Genomic DNA, 12,549 nt, shown 5'->3' with positions numbered 1-12,549 from the left:
TGTTGCTTTAGCCCCGCCCCTCCCCTCTGACCCCGCCACCACCGGTGCAGCCCTCGGCCACAAACCACACTGTAAATTTGGCCCCCGAGAGAAAGCTTGTGAGTACCCATGGCTTAACCCCTTTCGCTGCTAGGCCTTTTCCCCCCTGTGCTTAACCTTTTTTGGGCTATTTGGGGTAGTGCGCGCTTAGGCCTCTGTAGCTTTTTGACCACATAAGGTATCCACGCCAAATTTGCGTCCTTTTCTTCCAACATCATGGGGATTTTAAAGGTGCCCAGGGTTTGTGGATTGCCCTGGAGGGGTCCCAGAAATTAGCTAAAATACAGCAAAAGTTTGTTTTTTGGGGGCTGCAAATGAAAGCGTCTGGGTTTTTCTCTGCAAATGGTATCTTCTTCTCAATCTTTATTTCGACAAATAGTCATAAAAGTTCATACAGTTTAAAAATACAAAAGATCAGTAACATTCAGAAAAATAAATATAAAGTTGGAATTTAAAAATACATCACCATGACAAACAATAACTACTAAGATTTAAGCAACGGGGAAAAACCAGTACTTATACATCATCCCAATATTAGTAGGAAGTTTAAGGTACCTACATAGAGGCTTTGGACTTAAAAAGCCGATACCAGGCCATTTAATGAGTAAGTTATTATAAAAATACTGAGGCCCAGAGATTCCAATTCTGGAGAGAATTGCTCAATTTGTCAAATTAATTATTTATTTCGTGTGGAGGAAGACTCAAGGCACAGGACCTCTATGGCCTCAAAAAATGTACATGCATTCAGTAATGAGTCAGTTTCACTCCTTCTTGGAAAGATATTTTGAGAAACAAAAAAGTCAAATAAGTTAGTGAATCCAAAGTATTATTTAATTGTTCAAATGAGGGGCTTGTGTTTCAGTTGATCCAGTTATTTAAACAATTATATTCATCAGAGTAAAGCGAACAAGCCAATTTTGAAACAAAAGTGAGCAGCCAACACGTGTTTCACCCTTATGGCACGGTTTCTGGCCAGGGCTTTCTCAAGGCTGAAAGGAAAAAAAGGGAAAAAAACAGGGAGGGATATTTGTGAAGAAAGTTTTTTTATATAAATTAAAATAGGATAGGGTCTTAAAGGGAATGGGGTCTTAAAAGGAATCTAATGTCACCCGGTGAGTAAGACCAAGTACATAAAACGTCAGGATAAGGGCACACTAAGTCTTCTTTTCCTCCACATAGATGCAAGAAATGATGATACTGCAAATACTATTTGCCTAGATAGGTCTGTTTTAAGCACCCTGTAAGCTCACATACATTGTGTAAACCCCAGGTTCTTGCAAACAGGGACAATCCAATAGTTCCTAGTCTTTTTATAGGCAGGGCAGAAAAATAGTATATGTAAATCAGTTTCCTGCTCTGCATCACAGCTAGGATAATTTCGAGGGGAAAGCAGTGACCATTTGCTAGTAAAAGCTCTAATTGGAAGTGTACCGTATCTCCACTGCAGATAAAGTTTTCTTGTAAAATAAGGTCTAATCTCTTTCAAAGCCTCCTCAAAGTAGTAGAAGTCTTTACCTATTAAGAAAGTTTGTATTAAAGTAAAAGATTGAGATTTAGAAATAGATTCTGCTATTTTAGATTCCTAGTAAGAATTAGTAAGATGCTTTCGAGAAACAGTAAAACAAGTTGTCGCCGGGTCTGACCACAGCTCTGAGAAGCCTATGGTATCAAAAAAGGGTTTGTGGGGCTAAAATCACCATTTTCCCAGCTTTTAGGGAATGACAGACTTTTGTCAGAAAACCAATATTTTTTACACAGTTTTGGCATTTTTCTGGGACTTAGCCGATTTTTGCTATTTTTTGTGCTTTCAACCACCTTCCAGTTAATGGTAGAAATGGGTATGAAAGCAATAATGGATCCTGGAAATCTATACATTTTAGAAGAGTAGATAAAGTTCTGAATTCAGCAAGGGGTCATTGGTGTAGATCCCTCAAGGTTTCTTTATAGAAACTAACAGTTAAATATAGGGAAAATTGAAAATTAGTTGAAAAAACAACCTTTTGTGTCAACGTTTTCACCTGTAACTTCTTCTAATTATGACAGCTCTTTGAAAGCAATATACCGTTACATCCGCTGGACCTTCCTGGTTGTGGGGATATATAGGACTTGTAGGTCCACCAAGAACCTGACGAACCCAGAGTCAAAAACTGAGCAGCAATTTGCAATGGTTTTTTATTATGTTCCGGGTATTTAGCAATTATTGTGGAAAAATCTATACATGGAAAAATCGGTATGAAAGACACCTATGTATTTCTGAAATGGGAACAAATTACAGAGTTTAGAAACAGTACATATTTGCACATTTTCGAAATTGGGAATACTCATACTAGCATGAGAATTATCAGTCATTTTTCAAAATGACTTCTTTTTACACAATGCCTTTCATTTGGAAGGCAGAAATGCATCAAAAGTCAATGGGTAATAACAGTTGCTTTACAAATCTGAATAACCCTAAGTCTCCCGATAAAAATGGTACCTCACTTGTGTGGGTAGGCATAGTGTCCACGACAGGAAATGGTTCAAAACCCAACGTGAACACACCACATTTTCACAATGAAAATTTACCCTTTTTTTACGAAGTGTCTAGCTGTAGTTTTTGAACACTAGCTCTGCCGGCACCTAGGGAAACCTACCAAACCTATACATTTTTGAAAACTAGACACCCAGGGGAATCCAGGATGTTGTGACTTGACTGCCTCCAACCAGGTTCTGTTACCCAGAATCCCTTGCAGACCTACATAATTGTCAAAAAAAACACATTTTCCCCCCATTTCTGTGGTGGAAATTTCTGGAATCTGCATGGATCCACAATTTTCTACCCACCCCGCATTCCCCAAAGTCTTCCTAGAAAAATGGTACCTCACTTGTGTGGGTCGGCCTAGTGTCCGCGACAGGAAACGGCGCAAAACACAACGTGGTCACACCTCAATTTCGCAGTGAAAAATGACCCTTTTTTTGGCAAAGTGCCTAGCAGCAGTTTTTGAACCCTAGCTCTGCCGGCACCTAGGGAAACCTACCAAACCTATACATTTTTTAAACCTAGACACCCAAGGGAATCCAGGATGGGGTTACTTGACTGCCTCCCTCCAGGGTCTGTTACCCAGAATCCCTCGCAAACCTAAAAAATTGTCCAAAAAAACACAATTTCCCCACATTTCTGTGGTGGAAAGTTCTGGAATCTGCGTGGATCCACAAATTTCCACCCACCCCGCATTCCCCAAAGTCTTACGAGAAAAATGGTACCTCACTTTTGCGGGTCGGCCTGCATCACCACTAAAGGCAGGCAACACCGGCTGCACCATGTATGGATCAACCCAGAGTCCAGCACTTCCAGTAGGAAGCCTAGCAGCCTCAGGCTGCAATCCAGATGCCTCTTGCACCATCGGCACAGCAGTATCCTCCTCTAAAACAGGCACTTCATCCACACTGAGAGTAGCTTCATCTGCACTGAGAGTACCTTCATCATTCGATGATTCCATGTGGAGAGAAAACTCACTGCCTGAAACTTCCCCTCCCTCCTCTCCCTCAGACGCACTGTCAGTCTCATAATCCTGCTCAGAGGAAGATTCAAGAAGCATACCAACCACCTGCTGAGCAGTCATTCTACGGCTAGCCATACTGCTTATAAAAGTAAATTGTCAAACAAGTCAACAGCAACAAACACTTTGTAAAATAAGTAATAAACAAAATGCACCTTTATCAGAAATACCTATATACTCCAAAACGATACCACTCACTTGCCAGAAGCAGCTAAATTCACCACCACCTACTCTACACAGACACAGTATGGATCAACAATATCCCACTAAAAAAAAGAAAGAGAAAAGAAAATTGCACATAAGACAATGCAAAACACATCACAAAGAATTCCATGCACAAAACACTAACGAAATAAGCTGCCATTATGATACCACTTACAAACAAATTCATTCATACATGACAAATATACTCATTTGGAGAAAATACAACAAAAATGTTTTTCTTACCAAAAAAATGCAACTGCGCAAAACTGCAGAACACCACTGTCGAAATCGCAAACAGGAATCAAAAGCTTTACACTAGAATGAAAAGTAGAAAAAAACATTACAATCACATATGCAAATAATGCAACAGTCCACACACAATCCACCAGCCAAGCTAAGGGGTAGGTGGGCCTAAGAGTATAAATAAAATATTCACCCCCGTAAAAGGGGAGCAACCCTTGCTCTAGAGGCCACTCTCAAACACAATTTTTTTTTTAAAAACCAGGTGTCTAGTGGCTTCTGCCCCCCTGGTGGGCAGATGGGCCTAAAAACATACTGCTATTCTGCCACCCAAAGAGGGCAGAAATGACCACAAGCATCCTGCCATAAAGGGGAGCGGCCCTTGTCCAAGGGGCCGCTCCCCAACATAAAAAAAAACCTGGGTGGCCTAGTGGCCCTACAAAAAAAACAAATCAGCTGATCTGCCCCTCTGGGTGGCAGAAACGGCCAAATTAATGCCCACCAAATGGGAGCAACCCTTGCCCAAGGGGCCACGCCCCACAAAAAAATCCCTGGTGGTCTAGTGGGCCCAATTTTTTAAAAAACATGGTGATCTAGCCCCCTGCGGGGCAGACACAGCCACAAATATTTACCCCAAAGGAGAGTGACCCTTGCCCAAGGGGTCACTCTCCACAAATAACTCCCTGGCGGCCTAGTGGGCCCTACATTAAAAAAGCATTTGCAATGCAATCGGTCTCACCTTTTGGGACCTTATATGTACTTAGCTATGCAGAACATTAGCCTGCACCCTGAAACATCTGCTGTTCTTTGACATGGAGGGAAAGCAAGCACCAAACTGCGTGACACACCAAGTATTGAAACACACGGGGAGACATATTGCCTTTCAGCGGGAAATGGTATAGTCCAAAGCTCTGTTTTTAATATAAAATCTGGGCCTTCGGTGGTCATATCACTGAAAATACAAGATTTAAAAAAAATATTATTGTCTATGGGTGCTCGTGGAAGACAATTTCTATGGACTGAAAACTAGAGAATGCTGAAGAGATTCTGGTATTTTACTGACCTCTGCTGGTCGTTTTCTATCAAGAAAGTTAAATAGAGTCAGTAGATCAGAAAAAAAGTCCCTAAGCGGAAGCAGACAAGTCCTAGGGCTGATCTCCAAAGCCCACAAACCATATAAACATATAAGTATATACTAAAGTATATACAAGAGGTCTCGAATGCTCGACCTAAAAAAGATGAAATCTGCCCCCCAAACAAAACAAACGTACACTGCCTAAAAAAATTGGCCCCCAAAGGGGAGTGACCCTTGCCCAAGGGGCCACTCCCCATTACATTTCTTTAAAATGGCCAGTGGGCCGTTTTTTAAAAATTTTAAATGTCTGCACCCCCCCCGGGGGGCAGACAAAGCCAGAATACATTGCCCCCAAAAGCGGGAGCAGCCCTTGCCTAAGCGGCCGCTCCCCCCAAACAGTACATACATGGCCATTTAAAAAATTAAAAAATCCCTGGCATCTAGTGGGCATTCCTGCTGCACGATCGCACGATCGTGCAGCAGGAATGCACAAAAGAGGCATCGAGGGAAAGGAAAACCCTTTCCTTTCCCTCGATGTCTCTTTTGAGAAAATCCCCCCCCCTCCCCTGCCCGAAAACGTACCTCTTTCTTCACCGACGCGCAGGAAGCAAATGGCTCATGATGAAAGGTCGGTGATGAAAGGGAAACCGCCTCGCGCGCTGACGTCATTGATGACGCGGTGGGGCGGGGGGAGGCAGGGGAAGGTCTTCCCCTGCCTTCCCCGATAACTAAACCCAGATTGAACGCCCACGGGGGGAGCGGGGGGAACGCCAGCGCTTCCCCCGTGGGTGGGTGTCATGACAAGCTGGACTTGTCATGAGCACACGACGACTGTGTGCCATGACGAGTCCAGCCCATCATGAGCACACAAAGGGTTAAGGACCCAAGGTGCATCAGAAATTATGACGCATCTGTGGGAACTTTGTGATAACTAATCAGCCCCAAAAATGCCATCTCTGCAGTTGGACTCACAACTGACGCAACTTCAGCGATGCGGCAAAATCCAGAAATGCTGCATGCGTTTTACCGGACACAAGTAGCCTAATGTGTTAGGACCAATGTGAGAGACTGAAAATTGTGGCTTAGCACTGTTTACAATCTCATGTTGGTACTGAATGTAGTATAAGCAGTATGGCTATGTGTCACTCTACTTATGTGTATGTGGAGACCTGAGTATGTGCTACATAATGAGTGACAGTGTAATGTGAGTGAATACAAGTATATGGTGTAATGTAATGTGGATATACATGTATTAACTACCTCATATTTTTACTTACCTTTTGTCCTTTGGAGTATGCAGACCTGTATTTGGGGACCCCTTCCTCCGTGGAGAAGTGAAGATGCTGACCTGTCCCTTGCAAACAATACACAACTTTAAAAAATATCACCTTTTGAGCATCTTTGCACCGTTATATTCATCACTATCAATCTCCACCAAACAAGAGTCCTTCCTTTTAACTACATTAAGTAAGTGCTTCTTTGCTTGGCAGCAATATCCTCATATTCCTCGACATCAAAACCTCCTCACCAAAATTGGTGGGAAACTCACGGGGTGGGGGCGTGTTATAGCTGTCCATCATCCTTGCAAAAGGCAGGAAGACCTGAAGATACTACTAAGGTGAAAAAAATCCGATTGGCCGCACTCTGCTCGTCCTACCAGCATGTTACCCCAAGGAACTGTGGTCCATGTAGTAGCGACGGCGAATACGCCTGTGCCAAGGTTTTAAGTGAAAGTAAGTGTCGCGTTAGCCATCCCTGGACACGTGTTTCGAGGTAGTTGCCTCTCGTCAGCAGGGAGTAGGTATGTGTGTGGGGTTCCCACGTAGACTGCCAAAAACGTATTCTCAGGTAAAGTACCACTCATGGCGCGTAGGTGCTGGTCCAGGGCTCGTCAGCCCAAACGGCTCAAGGGAGCCTTAATACAAAAAATCCGATTGGCTGCACTCTGCTCGTCCTACAAGCGTGTTACCCCAAGGAACTGTGGTCCATGTAGTAGCGACTGCGAATACGCCTGTGCCAAGGTTTTAAGTGAAAGTAAGTGTCGCGTTAGCCATCCCTGGACACGTGTTTCGAGGTAGTTGCCTCTCGTCAGCAGGGAGTAGGTATGTGTGTGGGGTTGCCGCGTAGACTGCCAAAAAAGTATTCTCAGGTAAAGTACCACTCATGGCGTTCAGGTGCTGGTCCAGGGCTCGTCAGCCCAAACGGCTCAAGGGAGCCTTAATACAAAAAATCCGACTGGCCGCACTCTGCTCGTCCTACCAGCGTGTTACCCCAAGGAACTGTGGTCCATGTAGTAGCGACGGCGAATACGCCTGTGCCAAGGTTTTAAGTGAAAGTAAGTGTCGCGTTAGCCATCCCTGGACACGTGTTTCGAGGTAGTTGCCTCTCGTCAGCAGGGAGTAGGTATGTGTGTGGGGTTGCCGCGTAGACTGCCAAAAAAGTATTCTCAGGTAAACTACCACTCATGGCACGCAGGTGGTGGTCCAGGGCTCGTCAGCCCAAACGGCTTAAGGGAGCCTTAATACAAAAAATCCGATTGGCCGCACTCTGCTCGTCCTACCAGCGTATTACCCCAAGGAACTGTGGTCCATGTAGTAGCGACGGCGAATACGCCTGTGCCAAGGTTTTAAGTGAAAGTAAGTGTCGCGTTGGCCATCCCTGGACACGTGTTTCGAGGTAGTTGCCTCTCGTCAGCAGGGAGTAGGTATGTGTGTGGGGTTGCCGCGTAGACTGCCAAAAAAGTATTCTCAGGTAAAGTACCACTCATGGCGGGCAGGTGCTGGTCCAGGGCTCGTCAGCCCAAACGGCTCAAGGGATCCTTAATACAAAAAATCTGATTGGCCACACTCTGCTCATCCTACCAGCGTGTTACCCCAAGGAACTGTGGTCCATGTAGTAGCGATGGCGAATACGCCTGTACCAAGGTTTTAAGTGTCCAGGGATTGCTAACGCGACACTTACTTTCACTTAATTCCTTGGGATAACACGCTGGTAGGACGAGCAGAGTGCGGCCAATCTGATTTTTTGTATTAAGGCTCCCTTGAGCCGGTTGGGCTGACGAGCCCTGGACCAGCACCTGCGCGCCCTGAGTGGTACTTTATCTGAGAATACTTTTTTGGCAGTCTACGCAGCAACCCCACACACATACCTACTCCCTGCTGACGAGAGGAAACTACCTCGAAACACGTGTCCAGGGATGGCTAACGCGACACTTACTTTCACTTAAAACTTTGGCACAGGCGTATTCACCGTCGCTACTTCATGGACCACAATTCCTTGGGGTAACACGCTGGTAGGACGAGCAGAGTGCGGCCAATCGGATTTTTTGTATTATGGCTCCCTTGAGCCGGTTGGGCTCAAGGGAAACTATATAAATTAAGGAGGTACGTAGCGAGACCGTTCCAGCTGTGAAGCAATGCAAGAGTCCTCTCTCACTGAATAAGCTTCCTCAACCTATACATCAGACGCACGTCCCAAAAGTAATCAAAAGTGCTCAGATTGGCCTGGCATTACAAAGTTTAAAAGCCACTGCCCTACTTACTGTATGCGAATGCGATGTAAACACGTTCCATTCAGTTTTGTTTACAGGGCATAGGGCGCCGCCTGTCTCCAGGCTGATTGTCTCAATATGCCTTGACTGGCGTTGGGGAGATAGGCGTGGAGGTGGCGGGGTGCACCGCAGGGTTTAGTGAGTGCTGAATGATCCCACATGGTACATACATTTTGTAAAAAAAAGTTAAACACTGTAATGAAGAAACAATGGAGAAACACTACAACCAGTGACTTCACGGTCTCGCGGTGTCTAGAGTCGATGTGTTTAAAAATGTGACTTTATAGGTTCTAAAGGATACATTGTCTTGTAGCCAACCAAGCTAATTGTGAGGCGCTGGCGGTATAAGTTTCAAGTGAAAGGTGTTTTGAATTCTTCCTTGTTCGTACAGTAGCTGTTTTAATAGAAACACACACTAGGTGGCAGCTTAGCTCTTTAGAAACAAACTTTGCGATTTCATTTAAATAAATAAAATTACATGGTTTAATGTTAGAAAATAACATTAGAAGTATGAAAGAGCATTGATTGTTCCTTGCTTTTGTGATTTCTAGAACATACTAATGTATGTCCTACCCTCTTTATATGCGGAGTGTGACATATTTTCATTAGAAATTAACGTTTTGTAGTATTTTGTAGTAGAAGTTTGGAAATATTTATATGGAGTCATTGCTCTGAAGTCGAATATACTGCCATTCAATACGTTTATTACATAATGGCATAGAAGTATGTTTTAAAGCAAACTTCATTGGTTGTAAAAGCAATCAGACCATTTAACACAGTTTCCATAGCCAACGTGTTTGAAAAACTAAAACTAATAGATAATACATCTGCTTCTGCAACCTCGACATTCGCATTTCTGACATAGACATCAGAAGTAGTACATGTATTTTACAATGGAGGCATGGTTTTATTCATAAGTACTAGTAGCCATTTAGGAGGAGACGCCACAAACTTGTGGCCTTTCGTGGCTTGATAAATATCATGTAGGTTTTGCGTCAGCCTTACGTTCCCCTGTGTGGTGCAAGGGCAATGGGAAACCTGGAAAATGTGACACTAGAGTAATGCAAGGCAATGCAAATCGCTGCCTTGCGGTACTCTGCAGCAAGGAGGTATTCCATGGGTGGAGCCTGGGTGTTTCCACGCATCCACCCATGGATTCTGACACATTCCCAGATCTACCAACACTGGTAGATCTGGGAATGCATCAGAATTGTATATATCCGCACCAGAGGTGCAATGAGGAGAAATATCTTTATTTGTCCTTGTTTCCTCATTCTGTAGCACACAAAGAAAGAGAAAAATGCCTCTAAGGATTGTTTTTATGCAGGATTGCGACAATTCCTACACAAAAATAATCCTGTCTGCAACACAGGCAACCTTGCAACAAGACACAAGGGTGCCTGCATTGGCGCTAGCAGCCACAAATGCTCCGGTGTTAGGAAAGGGCAGAAATTTGCCTTATAATTGTAAATTAAGCACATTCATGCCCTTTCACACAGCTCAACAAGGTGGCTTGCTGCTTTGCGTGAACTTTTGATAAATATGGGACTTATTATGATACATTATGCAGTTTCTGTTATAGGTTTTTCACAGTGATGTAATGATGTATATTCTCGCCCAGTTTCCATTAGGCCACTGTAATGCATGTGTGTCCAGTTTTACAAAATGTTGCGCTAATGTGCATATTTCTGCATCTTAAAAATCCTCCACTAATGCACAATATTTGCAGTGTCATAGTGACTAACATATTGGCTCTGCCTTCTTAGTCTCCCACTAAATGCACAATGTAAGTTTAAGCGGACCTACATAAAGCAACACACCAGGACACATATAGATATAGGCTGTAGAACAGGTGAGGGAGGAAGACAGAAAGATGAATGCTCAGACAGGCAGGCAAACAGAAACAGAGACAAGCACACAGTCACAAAGGCAGGCACACAGTTAGGGACACACAAATGGGCACAGTGATACAGAGAAGCAGAAAGACACATGTTGCTTATGTTGTGTGAAATTCAGATAGGCATACAAACAGTACAAAACATTCACTTGCACAAACACACAGCACAAAAAGGCCCATCTGAAGAAAGATACACAGATAAAGGGACCCTGACAGAAAGAAAGATAGAGACACACACTTTCCCTCACACACTGACAGGCAAACAATAAGTGTGCATGGACACATTAGCTTACAAATGAGTAAACAGAAACAAAAGGCAATACTCATCCTCACTATGCTCGGCCAAACAGATCCCATCATCTACTGGCCTGGTTACAAATCGTCTATCAAAAATTAAGATAAAAGGCCCTGTAGAGAGTAGGCCTGGGTGGAGTTTTCACTCCGCAGAACTCCATGAAGTGAGCAAAAATCTCTGCTGCGCTATGTGGAATTCCGCAAGCGGTGGAGTGCGTTAAGTCGGGCCGCTCGCGCAGATATTTTTTGCCAGGTGTTTGTCGCACACTGTAAAATCAGCGCAAATGGAACTGCTTCATTCTGCTGCTCGAGTAGATGTTCTACTCGAGCAGCAGCTTCTTGATTGCGTACGGAAGTTTTCTCAGCGCGAGCGGTAATGACCATCCGCGACCGCCCAAGTTGAGAAATCTCACCAGGAGGTGGTCTGGAGTAAGATTTTTCTTCCTTGCGCTCACCAATTTAACGTTAGTGAGCGCGAGCGAGGAAAAAACTCTGCTCTGCAGAGTCTTTCAGATCTCTGCACACTATGCAGAGTGGTAAAAACTGTGCAAACTGCGTCAGCAGAGTGGAATTTCACGCCCAGGCCTAGTAAAGAGTGGTGCAAACATTTTGGGGAATTGTAGCCCCCTTAAGGACAAACATTCATGGGGGGCCTACCTAGGCCAAAAACTTCATACAATTTTCCAGTGCCAGAATTTTGCTACTACTGCCACCTAGATACCATGGGATGCCCTTGTGTCAAACAATACCTCCAATGATTTGATTGATTTTGATATTTATAAAGCGCAACAATCACCCGAGGGCATCAAGGTGCTAGAGATAGACCGCAGATAACACATCGTCCAGAAGAAGGATAGACGGACTTCAGCTCACCGTTTGCCTGAGAATAGCCAGGTCTTAAGGTCTTTTCTGAACGGGAGCAGGAGAGAAATAGATCTGAGTGCCAAGGGTAGGGAATTCCAGAGTTTACACGCTGCCACTGAGAAGGCCCTATCCCCCCACTTCTTCTTCTTTGGTCTTGGCACCAGAAGTTGCATTTGATGAGAGGAATGAAGTAGTCGGCCTGGGGAATACCATTTGAACACGGTCTTCAGTCTCAGGGGATAGGAGGCATGCAGTGATTTATGGACCATACACAGTGCTTTAAAACTGATGCGTTTTAAATGTGTCAGGGCCAGCATTTTGCCATTACTACTCTCCTTCTTAAGCCACGGTTGCCCTCATTTAACCCAATGTGAAAGCAGTGGCTTTTTTCCATGGGTGCCAAGAAGTCCCTTCAGTACGCCAATGCCAAAATATTTTCATGGGTACCAATATGCCAAGTATTATTTTTAGTATGCCAGTGCCGGCATTTTGTCGCAGGTGCCTGTCATGCTAAACATTGACGTAAGTATGCCAGTGCCAACATTTTGCCAAGGGTGCCTCTATAACCCAAGAATTATCTGCAGCACACTCAGGCCAATGACACACTCACAAGCATAACACCACATTCTCACTCTTGCTCACTTACATTCAATCACTCACACTTGTAAGTCACTCAGACTCACTCTCACTCTTTCATTCACACTCACTATCCCACTCACTCTCTCCGGCCCTCATTCTCAGTCACTCCCATTCACACATTTTCACTCTACTCTCAGTCACTTATAACTTCTCACCCTCTCACAATCCATTTACTCACTCACTCATTCTCATTCACTCTCATCTATTC

Source organism: Triturus cristatus, chromosome 2_1 (assembly GCF_964204655.1).
Source record: "Triturus cristatus chromosome 2_1, aTriCri1.1, whole genome shotgun sequence".
In the NCBI taxonomy this organism is placed as follows: Eukaryota; Metazoa; Chordata; class Amphibia; order Caudata; family Salamandridae; genus Triturus; species Triturus cristatus.
The sequence above is the reverse complement of the archived record's forward strand: the minus strand, read 5'-3'. Positions refer to the sequence as shown.